This window comes from Panthera pardus, unplaced genomic scaffold (genome assembly GCF_024362965.1).
Source record: "Panthera pardus isolate Hobbes unplaced genomic scaffold, ASM2436296v1 HiC_scaffold_1, whole genome shotgun sequence".
Lineage (NCBI taxonomy): Eukaryota > Metazoa > Chordata > Mammalia > Carnivora > Felidae > Panthera > Panthera pardus.
Window position 1 is genome coordinate 63,448,921 of NW_026526654.1, and position 9,914 is coordinate 63,458,834.

The window sequence follows — 9,914 nt, forward strand, 5'->3', positions numbered from 1 at the left end:
CAAATGTGGCAGTCCCAAATTAATTAATTAATCACAAACATAAAGAAACTCATTAATAATACCATCATAGTAGGGGACTTCTCATTAATAATACCATCATAGTAGGGGACTTCGACACCCCACTTACAGCAATGGGCAGATCACCTAAACAGAAACAGTGGCTTTGAATGACACACTGGACAGGATGGACTTAACAGATATATTCAGAACATTTCAACTAAAGCAGCAGAATACACATTCTTCTCCAGTGCCTTTAGAACATTCTCCAGAATAGATCACATACTGGGACACAAAGCAGCCCTCAGCGAGTACAAAAAGATCAAGATCATACCATGCATATTTCCAGACCACAATGCTATGAAATTCAAAATCAACCACAAGACTAAAGACCATCCTACTAAAGAATGAGTGGTCTAACCAAGAAGTTAAAAATGAAATTAAAAAGCACATGGAAGCCAATGAAAATGGTAAGACCATAGCCCAAAACCTCTGGGAGACAGTAAAGGTGGTCATAAGAGGGAAGTATATAGCAATCTGGGCCTTCCTAAAGAAGGAAGAAAGGTCTCAGATACACAACCTAACCTTATACCTTAAAGAGCTGGAAAAAGAACAGCAAACAAACCCCAAACCAGCGGAAGACAGGAAATAATAAAGATTAAAGCAGAAATCAATGTATCGAAACAAAAAAAAAACCAAAAAAACAGTAGAAGAAATCAAGAAATCAGAAGCTGGCTCTTTGAAAGAATGAACAAAATTGATAAACCCCTAGCCAGTTTGATCAAAAAGAAAAGGGAAGGACCCTAATAAACAAAAGTAAGATTTAAAGAGGAGAGATCACAACCAACACAGCAGAAATACAACAATAACAAGAGAATATTACAAGCAATTATACACCAATAAAATGGGCAATCTGGAAGAAATGGACAAATTCCTAGAAACATATACACTACCAAAACAGGAAGAAATAGAAAATTTGAACAGACCCATAACCAGTGAGGAAATCGAATTAGTAATCAAAAATCTCTCAAAAAACAAGAGTTCAGGGACAGATGTCTTTCCACAGGAATTTTACCAACCATTTAAAGAAGAGTTAATGCCTATTCTCTTGAAGCTGTTCCAAAAAAATAGAAATGGAAGGAAAACTTCCAAACTCTATGAAGCATTATCTTGATTCCAAAACCAGACAAAAACCCCACTAAAAAAGAGAACTATAGACCAATTTTCCTGATGAACACAGATGCAAAACTCCTCAACAAATACTAGCCAACCGGATCCAACAATACATTAAAAAAGTTATTCGCCATGACCAAGTGGAATTTATACCTGGGATGCAGGGAGGTTAAATATCTGCAAAACAATCAATGTGATACATCACATCAATGAAAGAAAGGACAAGAACCACATGATCCTCTCAATAGATGCAGAAAAAGCATTTGACAAAATACAGAATCCTTTCTTGATACAAATCCTCAAGAAAGTAGGGATAGAAGGATCATACCTTAAGATCATAAAAGCCAAATATGGAAGACCCACTGCTAATACCATCCTCAATGGGGAAAAACTGAGAGCTTTCCCCCAAATGTCAGGAGACAAGAAAGGGATACCCACTCTCGCCACTGTTATTCAACATAGTATTGGAAGCCTTAGCCTCAGCAATCAGACAACACAAAGAAATAAAAGGTATCCAAATCAGCCAGAAGGAGGTCAAACTTTCACTCTTCGCAGATGACATGATACTCAATATGGAAAACCCAAAAGATTTCACAAAAAAACTGCTAGAACTGATCCATGAATTCAGCAAAGTTGCAGGATATAAAATCAATGCACAGAAATTGGTTGTATTCCTACACACCAATAATGAAGCAATAGAAAAAGAAATCAAGGAATCAATCTCATTTACAATTGCAGCAAAAGTCACAAAATACCTAGGAATAAATCTAATCAAAGAGGTGAAAAATCTATACACTGAAAACCATAGAAAGCTTATGAAAGAAATTGAAGAAGATAAAAAAAATTCAAAAATATTCCATGCTCCTGGATAGGAAGAACAAATATTGTTAAAATGTCAATACTACCCAAAGCAATCTACATATTTAATGCAATCCCTATCAAAATAATACTAGTATTCTTCACAGAGCTAGGACAAACAATACTAAAATTTGTATGGAACCAGAAAAGACCCTGAATAGCTAAAGTAATCTTGAAAAAGCAAACCAAAGTTGGAGACATCACAATCCCAGACTTCAAGCTATATTATAAAGCTGTAATCATCAAGACAGTATGGTACTAGCACAAAAACAAACAGATCAATGGAACAGAATAGAGATCCCAGAAATAGACCCACAAATGTATGGCCAACTCATCTTTGACAAAGCAGGAAAGAATATCCAATGGAATAAAGACAGTCTCTTCAGCAAGTGGTGCTGGGAAAACTGGACAGCAACATGCAGAAAAATGAACCTGGGCCACTTTCTTACACCATACACAAAAATAAACTCAAAATGGATGAAAGACCTAAATGTAAGACAGGAAGCCATTAAAATCCTCGAGGAGAAAGCAGGCAAAAACCTCTTTGATCTTGCCCTCAGCAACTTCGTACTCAACACGTCTCCAGAGGCAAGGGAAACAAAAGCAAAAATGAAACTACTGGGACCTCATCAAAAAAAAAAGCTCTGCACAGTGAAGGAAACAATCAGCAAAACTAAAAGGCAACTGACAGAATGGGAGAAGATATTTGCCAACAACGTATGAGATAAAGGGTTAGTATCCAAAATCTATAAAAAACTTATCAAACTCAACACCAAAAAAACAAATAATCCAGGGAAGAAATGGGCAAAAGACATGAATAGACACTTCTCCAAAGAAGACATCCAGATGGCCAACCAACATATGAGAAAATGCTCAACATCACTCATCATCAGGGAAATACAAATCAAAACCATAATGAGATACCACCTCACACCTGTCAGAATGGCTAGCATTCTCAGGCAATGACAGATGTTGGCGACGATGCAGAAAAAGAGGATCTCTTTGGCACTGCGGGTGGGAATGCAAACTGGTGAAGCCACTCTGGAGAACAGTATGGAGGTTCCTCAAAAAATTAAACTATCCTATGACCCAGAAATTGCACTACTAAGTATTTATCTAAGGGATACAGGTATACTGTATCCTGGGTTACATGTACCTGGGGCACATGTACCCCAATGTTTATAGCAGCACTATCAACAATAGCTAAAGTATGGAAAGAGCCCAAATGTCCATCAATGGATGAATGGATAAGGAAGATGTGGTGTGTGTGTGTATATGTATATGTATATGTATGTATGTATACACATACATATACACACATACATACAATAAAGGATGTAAATTAAAAAATAAATTATTTTAAAAAAGAAAAAAAGAAGTAAACTTGTTGTGATATGCACCACGTGTTATATGGAAGTGTTGAATCACTACATTCCACACATGAAACTAATATTACACTGTATATTAAATAACTGGAATTTAAATACAAACTTTAAAAAAAGAAAAAGCAATACAGCTTCTAACAGACTCTCCATTTGGGGATACTCACCCTTGAAACATTCATGCAATGTAAGACTCTATGAAATTATTGTATTAATATTTAATTATAGACATATTTGTTCATTGACATAAAAAAGATGTGGAGGGGTCTTAAATGCAGATTACTAATCAAATGTAGCTAATCTGAAAAGGCTACATACCGTGTGATTTCAACTATATGACATTCTGGGAAAGTCTTACTATGGAGACAGTAAAATGATCAGTGGTTGCCAGAAGTAGGAGTAGACAGAGATGAATGGGCAGAGCACAGAGGATTTTTAGGGCAATACTCTATATGAAATATACTCTATATGATACTATAATGATGGATACTTATTCATTATATACTTGTCCAAACCCACAGAATGCATAACACCAAGAGTGAACTCCAATGTGAACTATGGACTTGAAGTGATTATGATGTGTCCGTATACTTTCACTGATGGTAACAAATGTGCCACTCTGGATGGGGGTGTTGACAACGGGGGAGACCATGCATAGGAGGGAGGGTATATATGGGAAATCTCTATACTTTCTTCTCAATTTTGCTGTGCACTTAGAAGTGCTCTGAAAAAATTAAGTCTTTAAAAAAAAGAAGTCATAGACTCACTAATCAGGGCATGAGACTGAATTTTTGTCACAGAAAGGAAAGCCGTGCGTCTTATCAAAATGAAGATATGTGGTGAGAACCAGTTGTATGAACTTGGATAAGACACTTATCCTCTCTAATCCTCAGTTTCCTACAACTTAAAATGAGGTTAATTATATCTAAGTCACAAGAATTAATTACGTCTAAGCCTCGTGCATGTGTTTTAGTAGGAACCTTATAAAGTGAACTGAACTCGATTAAATTAAGGTGAAGTTATTTTCAGCAGATGGAGTGCCACCGAGTCATCCTGGCTGGCGTGCTATGTTATCTCTGTGTGTACAAGGTCATGGGGAAAGGCTGCTTGTATTTCTAGGGGACATGCTGTGCACAGACCACCTCTGATTGGATCCCCTCCGTGTCAAGATCAGCCACTGTCAGATGCCTCGCACAACTGCTGTCTGATCAGAAAAATCTAGTTCTAAATACAGACTCCCTCAGAGCCTTGTCATCCAGTCAGTAATATTCCCTCCTCCACTGCGCAGTGTAAAACCGTCAGCCCTACCACACCTCCTCCATAGGGCCACCTGACATCTGGAGCATCCAGACAAAAGGAGATTCTAGCCTATCAAGCATTTCCAAGACAGAAATTCTTAGTGGCTGTATAAAAACAAAAACAAAAACAAAAAACAGGAAAAAACAAACTAAAGATAACACATGAGAAACTGGTTTGTGCACCCCCACCACACACACACACACACACACACACACACACACACACACAACCTTTAAGCCTTCGGGATCACGTTCTCAGCTGCAAAGCCTGTTTCTGAACTGGGCACTTTCTCCAATGTTGATCAGAGGCAGATAGCATGCCTTCTATCCTGCATATGCCAAGGGCAATGTCAGCACTCAACAAAAAAGAAAAATAATGATAAAAACGTGAGGCTAACATCTCGTGCAACCTTTTGCCAACTCCTGCTTTTGAAATTCTAAATTGCATGCTAAACCATATGGCTCTACATACCTTACCGACTAGTGGCTTCTCTCTTGGGAAATGACTCAATCATACATTTGTCGTTCTGGGGATGGCTGAGTTTTCTAAAAGCCCTCTGTCCTCACAAGCCTACACGCTTTTTGTTGAAGGAAAATCTTGTGAAAAGCAGAACATTCAAGAGTCATTAGTAGTCACACTCATAGGCTTTCATACTTACCCACAACCCTCCAAACAGGCCTCCCTGTGGTTACTAATTTTTTCCTCTTGCTGAGACTTCCCAGCATGCCCTAGGATTATCAAGTAAAGCCAAATATTAAGAGGAAAATCTTGAAAATCCTTCAGTGCCTGGGGTGGAATCAAATCAGACAAGCTCTCCACTCTGGCACCGGCCAGCTGAGCTACAAACACTGACCCAGCCCATGCTGAGAAGACTCATCATGAGTAGAAACCCATAATGTTGCCAGAATACGTTGTAGACTCACAAATGGGGGGAAATGAAGTATATAAAACAGTGGGAAAGTTTGCAGAAATAACAGTTAATATTTATTTCAGGCATTCATCTGTCCATGGCAAGGTTGAAATCTTTTTTTCCTCAGCATTTCTCTCTACCCTCAAGGCCTAATATTGGATAAAGATTCTGAATTCCTTAATCATAGCAGCTACACACCATGTCTCAATTTGCAGCTAAATGTAGCCTTTGCCAAAGTGAGCACTGGACCCAAAACACAGCGGACATTAAAAATGAGAAAAAAAAAATGAGCTGGAGACAAAAACATGGAAGCCCATATTCCTGGTCAAATGAATTTTATTATGCCACGTTTTAGTGTCTTCTTTATGTATTCTACTTGGTTGCTCCGATTGTGAAGATTACAAAATAAAAATTAAGTGGCTGTGTAATATCTGACTTGTCAGTTTTTCCACCTGGCATTTCTTTCTTTTGCAGCATTAACTCTGTCTCAAGGTGAGGGTGCATGAAATATGGAAAGCCACCTGTCTCGTTTAGTGGAATGGGGAGGGAAGTGGGCTGGAAGTCAGGGAGGCTGGTTTCTAAGCCCGCTGCTACTTTTTGCTACGTGTCCTTAAGCAAATCCCTAGCATTCCCTGGGCCTTACCTGTGCTTAGGCTTTTACAGGAAATGCCATTCTCAGTAAAGAAAGCATTATCTCTAAGACTGTTGTCTCTGATGGAATAATCTCTGAGCATGGAAGGGCATTTCTGCCAAAAATCCAAGTCTGGACATTCTGAATAACCAGCGTCTATCAAATAAAAATGGTGTTCTTGGGAAAAGCTGCTGGTTCGGCTCACAACTCAACTACGCAAAGTGCTTTTTGGTTTTGTTGTTGGTTTGTTTGTTTTTTGTACTTTTGTATGTAACAGGAGGACTTTTTTGTACTCCCATGTCATCACACACAATGCAGGGAAAAGACATGCAGTGAAGAATTAAGATTTAACAAAATAAATAATTTGGCTGCTTCACCAAGGTCATTCTTAAATGAAACTCTTTCTTTGTTGTTTTCTGCCAGTGCAAGTGGATGAAGAACACAGTGTCTCCTGGTGCAGCACGGCCTTGATCCGTGCTAAGACGTCAGCAGTTTCACCTACCCGTGCTTTTGTACTATCACTGCGAATGTCAGCACAGCGAAAGAAGCAAAACTGAAGGTCGGTTTGACCTCCCAGACCCCACGGAAGAGACTCGGGATTAACCAAGCACCCATGGACGATACTGTGATGTCCACTGAGTGCATATGTTAATATAAAGACACGACAGCAGCATAATTGCCTTCGGGACAGAGCAGACAGAAACAAGGGGGGCTTGGCTCAGAGCTATATCACTCTAATCTCTGCCCGTTTCCATCTACACATCGCATTCTCTCTGTGTATCTGTTTGTGTAACCTCTCCTCTGATAAAAATACCAATCATTAGATTTAGGGCTCACCCTCGTCCAGTAGGACCTCATCTAAACTCAGCCACATCAGCAAAGTTCTTGTTTCCAAATAACATCACATTCATAAGTACTGGGGGTTAGGACTGAACATATCTTTTGGGGGGGGGACCCAAAATCAGGGCATGAATCGCTATTAATTATCATCATCATGTAGTGTAATGGGTTTGTGTCCCTTAAACCCACACTACTGCATAATAATAATGAATTAACTGCAACTGATGCTCCTCATGGCAACGTGGATAAATCAAGCTTTTGAGCTTCAAACAGCTGGAAATATTGGGCAAGAAACAGTTTAACTGAGGTATAATTGATATGCGATAAACCACACATATTTACAGTGTACAAATTTAATAAGTTTTGACATATGTATATTCCCATGAAACTATAACCACAATCAAGATAATATACATACCCATCACCCTCAAAAGTTCCCATGTGCTCCTGTGTAACCTTTTCTTCTTGCCCTTCTCCACCCCACCTCATGTCCCCAGGCAACCACTGATCCGCTTTTTGTCACCATCATTAGTTTGCATTTTATAGAGTTCTATATAACAGACTCATGAAGTATGTACTCTTTCTTTGTATGGCTTCTCTCACTCAGCATAATTATTTGTGATTCATCCATCCTGCCACACGTATCGGTGATTCCTTCCTTTTAATTGTTAAACAGTATTCCATTATATGGATGTACCACATTTGTTTATCTATTGGCCTAATAGTAGAAAGTTGGATTGCTTATTCATTTGGCATAAATAATGCCAAGAAAAAGAGTTTTAAATCTTCAAAATACAAGTAATTTCCTTTTTTACAATATGCTATATATTTTATTTATTTATGAATCTAACAAAGTTTTTGTTGCTTATAAATAAAACTAAGCTTTTGTGGTTTCCAAGAAGGCTGGATTCCACTGGTATAGACGGTGGAAAGCCTTGCAAAGAAAAATGCATGATAAATCAAGAGTCAAAAAAACACAATTTTCTACTTAGTAATCCTACTCTTAAGAACTTAGCCTATGGGTGCCTGAGTGGCTTAGCAGGTTAAGCATCCAACTCTTGATTTTGGCTCAGGTCATGATCTCATAGTTTCTGAGTTCTAGCCCTGTATCAGGTTCCACACTGACAGCACAGAGCCTGCTTAAGATATTCTCTCTCTCTCTCTCTCAAAATAAATAAAGTTAAAAAATAATCAATTAAAAAAAAAAGAAGAAGAGGTAAGCTCATAAAGGTATGTTCTTCAGACCTGTAGAGAATAGCAAAACTTCAGAAATGGTCTAAACATATAATGAATAAACATTGAAACAACAGGAGAATGTGATTCAAATATAGTATCTTTTCAAAAAAGCATAATATAAAATTATATCTAGATTATGACTGTAACCATATAAAATTCATATATGTTTGTGGATGAGGGAACTCAAAAAATATTACTGTGTTATAGTTCCATAATGTTGAATTTTTTTTACTGTCTTTATTTTTGTCATAAAACTTATATGATAATAAAGTTGGCTGCTCTTAAATCACTAAGCCCATAAGCTTCTTCTCCTTGCTGATAAGCAAGGGCTATGTGTATCCATCTGACCCATTCATCCTCTATCATCAGTGAAATAAAGGAGGATGTTGTTAGAGGCCCAGTCTAACCTGCCCCATTTGTATCGCTACACTCAAACAGAACCTGGAGGCTGGTATTAGAAAGTCTTTTCTACTCTGGGAATCTTCTTTCAACTGAAAATTATGTCCTTATAAATGAGAAAAGATAGAAACTATCAAATGTGTCCCATCTGCCGGTGGGTGTGTGATTTGGTACAACTGCTTTGGACAACTACTTGGCGTTATCTAATAAAGAACATACCGCATACACCATGACCAAAAATCTCTCTGGTAGGTAGAAACACACAACAGAATCCCATATGACAATGAGAATGAACAATCTACAATTGCATATATTCAAACGGCTGAATGCCACAAATGTTGACAGAAATAACCCAGATGCAAAAGTATATATACTCTACAATTCCATTTATGTAAGTGCAAAGCCAGGCAAAATTAATCTATGCTTTTAGGGAGCAGGATAATAGTTATCCTTGCAGGTAAAAGGGGAGATACTCCAAGGAGCATAAAGAGGCTTCTGGGGTGCTTATGATGTACTATTTATTGATCCAAATGCTGGTTATATGAGTGTGTTCGGTGTGTAGAAATTCATCAAGCTGTACACTTATATGTACTTTTCTGTAATGTATATTATGCTATAATAAAAGTTTTTTCTGTAAAGTCAATAAGTATTATCAAAAGCATTAAGAGTGTTACCAGGAGCTTTCTTTTTTATGTAGATACTGAAAAGAGGGCCAGTTGGCAGAGTTAGGGTAGTGTTGTGAATTTACAATGAACTAGAAAATCAGGGTTATATAGCACAGCGTATCTGGGGAACTTTGTAACCAGCCAGGAATGGTTATTGCTACTCACAGAGCTGAGAGCTCTCAATAAATTTTGTTTCCTCCATTGCCCACTGTCTGATGATCGGCCTCTTCTCCAACCACGAGAGGCAAGGAGGAAAGGATATCAGCCTCTCAACTGGTTAAAAATCAGCTCCAGGAAGCAGAGGAGAAAATGTCTATCCACCTGAAGAAGTGTCATTTTCCTTTAGTCCTCACAAAATTGGGTTCTCAGGAAGTTTGTATGGGAGAAATAAAGCTGACCACACCTGAAACAGCTGATCAATTTCAGCCTCACTTAAACTAGGCCCACCCACTTTCTGTTTTTCCTAATGTGATGCAGCAGGCAGTATGCAACACCTGCTATTCAGTGTTCTTGCCAAAAAAATG